At 34.2% G+C, this 6,839-nt stretch overlaps 2 long non-coding RNA genes across 7 annotated transcripts; one reads left to right on the plus strand and one right to left on the minus strand.

The window, feature by feature from the left end:
• Window positions 1-1,293: 1,293 nt before the first annotated feature.
• LOC130702837 (uncharacterized) lies at window positions 1,294-3,661 on the minus strand. 4 transcript variants are annotated; one of them, XR_009004435.2, is made up of 6 exons: window positions 3,505-3,661; window positions 3,256-3,400; window positions 2,741-3,197; window positions 2,469-2,671; window positions 1,946-2,410; window positions 1,294-1,877 (listed from the first exon to the last, which is right to left on the minus strand). It is a non-coding gene; the product is annotated as an uncharacterized LOC130702837 (long non-coding RNA). The 4 variants fall into 4 exon arrangements; XR_009004436.2 differs by having other exon boundaries at window positions 1,492-1,877; window positions 2,741-2,953; window positions 3,011-3,197; window positions 3,256-3,657; XR_009004437.2 differs by having other exon boundaries at window positions 1,492-1,877; window positions 2,741-2,958; window positions 3,011-3,197; window positions 3,256-3,657.
• A 388-nt stretch (window positions 3,662-4,049) lies between these two features.
• Window positions 4,050-5,948, plus strand: LOC130702840 (uncharacterized). Of its 3 annotated transcripts, none has more exons than XR_009004442.2 (6): window positions 4,050-4,256; window positions 4,315-4,499; window positions 4,552-4,769; window positions 4,838-5,039; window positions 5,098-5,562; window positions 5,632-5,948. It is a non-coding gene; the product is annotated as an uncharacterized LOC130702840 (long non-coding RNA). The 3 variants fall into 3 exon arrangements; XR_009004443.2 differs by having other exon boundaries at window positions 4,557-4,769; XR_009004441.2 differs by having other exon boundaries at window positions 4,315-4,769.
• Window positions 5,949-6,839: the final 891 nt, after the last annotated feature.

Below are 6,839 nucleotides of genomic sequence, written 5' to 3' on the forward strand. Positions count from 1 at the left end.
AACGGTAACAACAACAACGAGTCAGCCAAGCTCAACTACGCCGAGTACGACAACAATAAAGGAAAGTTTGTCGACCCCACAGTCAGCAAGACAGATAGCCGAAATGACCCCGTTGGCTATAATAGAATCAACATCTGCAACAGAAGAAGAACAAATACAGGCCATTGAGCAAGAAAAAATTATAAATTTACCGTCAGTAGAATCACTAGTGATATCAATGGATCAGCAGAATGAAGATTCATCAGTTAACGAAAACTTAGAAAGCGGTCTGCCGAAAAACATTGAAGAATTCAACGACAAAATAAAATACGAAATTAATAAAATGCACGACCAATATAAAATCAGTATTGAAACAGAACATGAGAACAAACTTGCAAAAGAAATTCGGGACGTATACTGTCAATTATCAGCTATTAAAAGAACACAAGCTGTTATCCTAGCCCAAACAAAGGAGGTCGGAGAAAAAGGCCCAGACGAAAAAGGCCCAGACGAAAAAGGCCCGCGAAAAAGGCCCAGACGAAAAAGGCCCATACGAAAAAGGCCCACTTTTTTCCAAATTCAAAAGTGGGCCTTTTTCTCCATTGGACTGGGCCTTTTTCTCCGCTCAATTTCCATTTTCTTACAAACTTTATGTTTGTTTCGAAAATTGTATTTCCCACCTCCTATTCCGTGGAATTTGGAATGTACAAAGGTTGCTGAAACCGTGATTTTCTTCAAGGTTTGCAGAGATCAAACAATGTTAGCGTACAAACGCTAATTAATCTTTGATTATTTATTCGGTTGCAATCTAATTTCGGATTATATTAGTATTTATATATTGCTAATATCCCGTTTAATAAAGTTCATTTTTCACAATTTTTGTTTATTGAACTACCATCGCTTTTTTAAATATAATACAAAAAATAAATGTTTTTCGCACTTAGCCTTGTTCTGTCCACCCTCTTTCATTATTCCCCCAACCCCCAGTCCATCTCCCATAAAGCTTCTTTTTGTCGATACTTATGCCATAGGTAAAGACCACTGATTCGTTGGGAATACGGAAACTGAATGAGTTCCGCGGGGCTTTTGTGGTTGCTGGGAACAAAAATATATGTTACCACGAAGACTAGTTTATTATCATTAACATTTGATAAATAATGTTTATAGGAATAATATTACAAACTTAAATTATCGTCTGAGGCAAGGACCAAAACAAAGATTATGTAATTCAATATTGATTCTAATACCATTTATTCCTTATACATTTTCAATTCTTTTAACAATTACAAAGAGCCCAATAAATATATTAAAATCATAACCTACTGCTATAAATGATTCTGTTCGTTCTTCGTGTCCTGTTTTCACCTTTTGCACATTTTCAAGCAGCTATTGATTACCTAATTACACATCACATAATACATTGAGATATGAGGAAGCTTTACACTTTACGTTAACAAAGCTACTAATAATGACAAATCAATTTTCTACCATGACGGACTTTTTTTTAAAATGAGAGTCTGTTATTAGTGAAGACACTAAACCTTTTTAAATGAATCTAAGATATTTTTTCTTCAAATTTTCCACGATCATGGAAGGCATGCCAGTGTATTTTTCTATAAAACTATCACGACATGGCTGCACATGAAAGAACAAGAGTTTAGCTCATCCATGAGTCAGTATCAGTCTTTCATACGGTAAATTTGCCTTTTTTCTTTAGTTTATTCACTTTATGTTCTTTCTTTTCAGTTTTATTTTTCTTAATGTTGGCCTTTCTCTTTTTCTGTTTTTATTCCTTTCTCTTTTTCTTTTCTTCGATTCGTTCAGCGCAATTTATGTTACTTTATGATTTGATCTCGTTCATTAATTGATTTGGCAAGCAATTCCACATAGTCTTTTACCTATTGCAATACAGAAAGGTTAAAAGTTTTGAAGATCTTACAAATATTTTTGAAAATTGAAAGTTTACCTGAAAACCTTCAGCTATTTGCAGAGCACCATTTCATGCCTGTTTCTCTTCAATGCTTCTTGCATTCTCAGCTTCAGCTTGGCCTACCAAGATATTCATTTTTGGTTTAAGTTTTATTTTCTTTCATTTTAATCGTTGCCACTTCTGGATATAAAGTGGTCTTTTTCAGAATGGGTGAGGAATTAGATAATTCTCCAAAATCAAATTTGCTGGAAACTAGGCAGCCTTCACTGTTAAAAATTGGTGTTGCCAGTGTACTTGCTAGTCTTGGTTCAGGAATGTCTGTTTTAACAAACTCTGAAAGACCAGAGGTTGATGACACAGATACTGCCTTGGTGGCTCGAGCATGTTTGGCAATTCAGGACCTCTTCTTCTTACTTTTTCTTTTTAATTTCTTCTTCATTCCCTCTAACTTCCGTTTAAATTGGATTTTCGTTGTCTTATCAGACAATTCCAGCTTTTCCTCTGAAAATCAATGGAATAAACTGGCCGGTCTTCCTTAAATGTAAATGTTAACACTTACCTGTTAAGTGTGAGGCGTTCATTCAGTTTATGTTCTTTCTTCTCAGTTTTCTTTTTCTTAATGTTGGCTTTTCTCGTTTTCTGTTGTTATTCCTTTCTCTTTTCCTATTCTTCGATGCGTTCAGCCAACTTCTTTTTACTATCTGATTTGATTTCATCTTGTTTCATAATAGATTTAGCAAGCCATTCCACATTGTTTTTTACCTATTGCAATACAGAAAGGTTAAAATTATTTAAGATCTTACAAATATGTATGTCAAATTGAAAGGTTACCTGAAAACCTTCAGCTCTTTGCAAAGCACCTTTTCATGCCTGTTTCTCTTCAATACTTCTCACATTCCAACTTCAGCTTGGCCATCCAAGATTTTCACTTTGGCTTTGAGTTTTTTTTTATCGTTGCTACTTTTCAATCTAAAGTGTTCTTGTTCAGAATGGGTGAGGGATTAGATAGTTCTCCTAAATCAAATTTGCTAAATACTAGGCAGCCTTCGCTGTTGAAAATTGGTGTTAGCGGTGTACTTGTTGGTCTTGGTTCAGGAATACCTGTTTTGACAAACTCTGTGGGATCAGAGGTTGATGACACTGATGCTGCCTCGGTGGCTTGTGCAAGTTGGGCAATTCAGGACCACTTCTTGTTATTTTTCTTTTTTAATTTCTTCTTTTCTTCAATTTTTCTAACTCCTTTTAAGTTTGGTTTTCATTGTTCTATCAGACAAATCCAGCCTTTTCCCTGAAAATAGATGGAATAAGCTGGCCCGTCTTCCTTAAACGTAAAGATTAACACATACCTGTTAAGTGTGAGGTGTTAGCTGCTAGACATTCTTCCTGTTCAACACCAACCTTATTGCTATTGAGATCGTCAACTGTAGATACACTTTCAATTGCAATGTTGGTCAATAAGCTAGAAATCATGATTTTTTGGGTCCTCATTTCCTATAAATTTTGTTTAGACGACACTTTCAAGTTCTTGTTTTCTCTTTTTCCATTTACAAAAACTGCCTCTCATATTATAACCTTTAAACTTTATTATTATATACCTTAATTTCTCAACATTATCACTGATCACTCCATAGATCAAACTATACGAAACAAGTCTATTGTTATTTTCTTCAGGGAACGGCATTTTCAAGTCAAATCTAGCGTCAGGACGCCACAAACAATGGCGGACGGTTTTTAACATAAAATTTTAAAAAATTTTAATTCTTTTATTACAAATTCAACAAAATTTAGTTCCTTTGTACAACAATAATAATGAATTATAATAATAGAACAATAACAAAGGAACTAAATTTTGTTGAATTTAATAAAGCTTTAGCTAAAAGTTTTAATAACAGCTTTCCACCGTCCGCCATTGTTTGTGGCGTCCTGACGCTAGATTTGGCTTCTAAATGCCGTTCCATAAAGAAAATAACAATAGACTTATTGTTTCGTATAGTTTGATCTATGGAGTGATCAGTGATAATGTTGAGAGATCAAGGTAAATAATAATAAAGTTTAATATGAGAGGCAGTTTTTGTAAATAGAAAAAGAGAAAACAAGAACTTGAAAGTGACGTCTAAACAAAATTTGTAGGAAGATGAGGACCCTAAAAATCAAGAGCCTTATAAAACGCGAGGGTCCATTGACATCGTCGCTCTTAAAAAGCAACTCTCTCCTGAAGAGTTTTTCATTGCTAGCTTATTGACCAACATTCCAACTGAAAGTGTATCTACAGTTGACGATCTCAATAGCAATAAGGTTGGTGTTGAACAAGTAGAATGTCTAGCAGCTAACACCTCACACTTAACAGGTATGTGTTAATCTTTACGTTTAAGGAAGACTGGCCAGCTTATTCCATCTATTTTCAGGGAAAAGGCAGGATTTGTCTAATAGGACAATGAAAACCAAACTTTAAAAAAATTAGAAGAATAGAAGAAGAAGAAATTAAAAAAGAAAAATAACAAGAAGTGGTCCTGAATTGCTAAACTTGCACAAGCCACCGAGGCAGCATCAGTGTCATCAACCTCTGATCCGACAGAGTTTGTCAAAACAGGTATTCCTGAACCAAGACCAACAAGTACACTGCTAACACAAATTTTCAACAGTGAAGGCTGCCTAGTATTCAGCTAATTTGATTTAGGAGAACTATCTTATCCCTCACCCATTCTGAACAAGACCACTTTAGATTCAAAAGTGGCAACGATAAAAAAAAAACTCAAAGCCAAAGTGAAAATCTTGGATGGCCAAACTGAAGTTGAATGCGAGAAGTATTGAAGAGAAACAGGCATGAAAAGGTGCTCTGCAAAGAGCAGAAGGTTTTCAGGTAAACTTTCAATTTGACAAACATATTTTTAAGATTTTAAATAATTTAACCTTTCTGTATTGCAATAGGTGAAAAACAATGTGGAATTGCTTGCTAAATCTATTAAGAAACAAGATGAAATCAAATCAAATTGTAAAAGAAGTTGGCTGAACGCATCGAAGAATAGGAAAAGAGAAAGGAATAACAACAGAAAACGAGAAAAGCCAACATTAAGAAAAAGAAAACTGAAAAGAAAGAACATAAACCGAATGAACACCTCACACTTAACAGGTATGTGTTAACATTTACATTTAAGGAAGACCGGCCAGTTTATTCCATTGATTTTCAGAGAAAAAGCTGGAATTGTCTGATAAGACAACGAAAATCAAACTTTAACGGAAGTTAGAGGGAATGAAGAAGAAATTAAAAAGGAAAAGTAAGAAGAAGAGGTCCTGAATTGCCAAACATGCTCGAGCCACCAAGGCAGCATCTGTGTCATCAACCTCTGGTCTTTCAGAGTTTGTTAAAACAGAAATTCCTGAAGCAAGACTAGCAAGTACACTGCCAACACCAATTTTTAACAGTGGAGGCTGCCTAGTTTCCGGCAAATTTGACTTTGGAGAACTATCTAATTCCTCACCCATTCTGAATAAGACCACTTTAGATCCAGAAGTGGCAACGATTAAAATGAAAGAAAATAAAACTTAAACCAAAAATGAAAATCTTGGTAGGCCAAGCTGAAGTTGAAAATGCAAGAAGTATTGAAGAGAAACAGGCACGAAATGGTGCTCTGCAAATAGCTGAAGGTTTTCAGGTAAACTTTCAATTTGACAAAAATATTTGTAAGATCTTGAAAACTTTTAACCTTTCTGTGTTGCAATAGGTAAAAGACTATGTGGAATTGCTTGCCAAACCAATTAATGAACGAGATCAAATCAAATCAGAGAGTAACAAAAATTGCGCTGAACGAATCAGAGAAAAGGAAAACAGAAGGGAATAACAACAGAAAAGGAGAAAAGCCAACATTAAGAAAAAGAAAACTGAAAAGAAAGAACATAAAGTGAATAAACTAAAGAAAAAAGGCAAATTTATCGCATGAAAAACTGATACTGACTGATGGATCAGCTAAACTTGTGTTCTTTCATGTGCAGCCATGTCGTGATAGTTTTTTAGAAAAATACACTGATATGCCTTCCATGATCGTGGAAAATTTGAAGAAAAAAAATCTTAGATTCAATTTAAAAGGTTTAGTGTCTTCACTAATAAGAGACTCAAAAAAAAATCAGTCGTAGTAGAAAATTGATTTGTCATTATTAGTAGCTTTGCTAACGTAAAGTGTAAAGCTTCCTTATATCTCAATGTAGTATGTGATGTGTAATTAGGTAATCAATAGCCGCTTGAAAATGTACAAAAGGTGAAAACAGGACACGAAGAACGAACAAAATCATTTATAGCAGTAGGTTATGATTTTAATATATTTATTGGGCTCTTTGTAATTGTTAAAAGAATGGAAAATGTATAAAGAATAAATAGTATTAGAATCAATATTGAATTACAATAGTCTTTGTTTTGGTCCTTGCATCAGACGATAGTTCAAGTTTGTACTATTATTCCTATAAACATTATTTATCAAATATTAATAATAATAAACTAGTCTTCGTGGTAACATATATTTTTGTTCCCAGCAACCACAAAAGCCCCGCGGAACTCATTCAGTTTCCTTATTCACAACGAATCAGTGGTCTTTACCTATGGCATAAGTATCGACAAATGGAAGTTATAAATGGGAGATGGACTGGGGGGGGGAATAATCAAAAGAGGGTAGACAGAACAAGGCTAAGTGCGAAAAATATTAATTTCTTGTATTATATTAAAAAAAGCCGATAGTAGTTCAATAAACAAAAATTGTGAAAAATGAACTTTATTTAACGGGATATTAGCAATATATCAATACTAACATAATCCGAAATCAGATTGCTAACGAATAAATAATCAAAGATTAACTAACGTACATACGCTAACATTGTTTGATCTCGGCAAACCTTATAGAAGGTTACGGTTTCAGCAACCTATGTACATTCCACTTTCCAC

This window comes from Daphnia carinata, chromosome 5, assembly GCF_022539665.2.
Source record: "Daphnia carinata strain CSIRO-1 chromosome 5, CSIRO_AGI_Dcar_HiC_V3, whole genome shotgun sequence".
Taxonomy (NCBI): Eukaryota; Metazoa; Arthropoda; class Branchiopoda; order Diplostraca; family Daphniidae; genus Daphnia; species Daphnia carinata.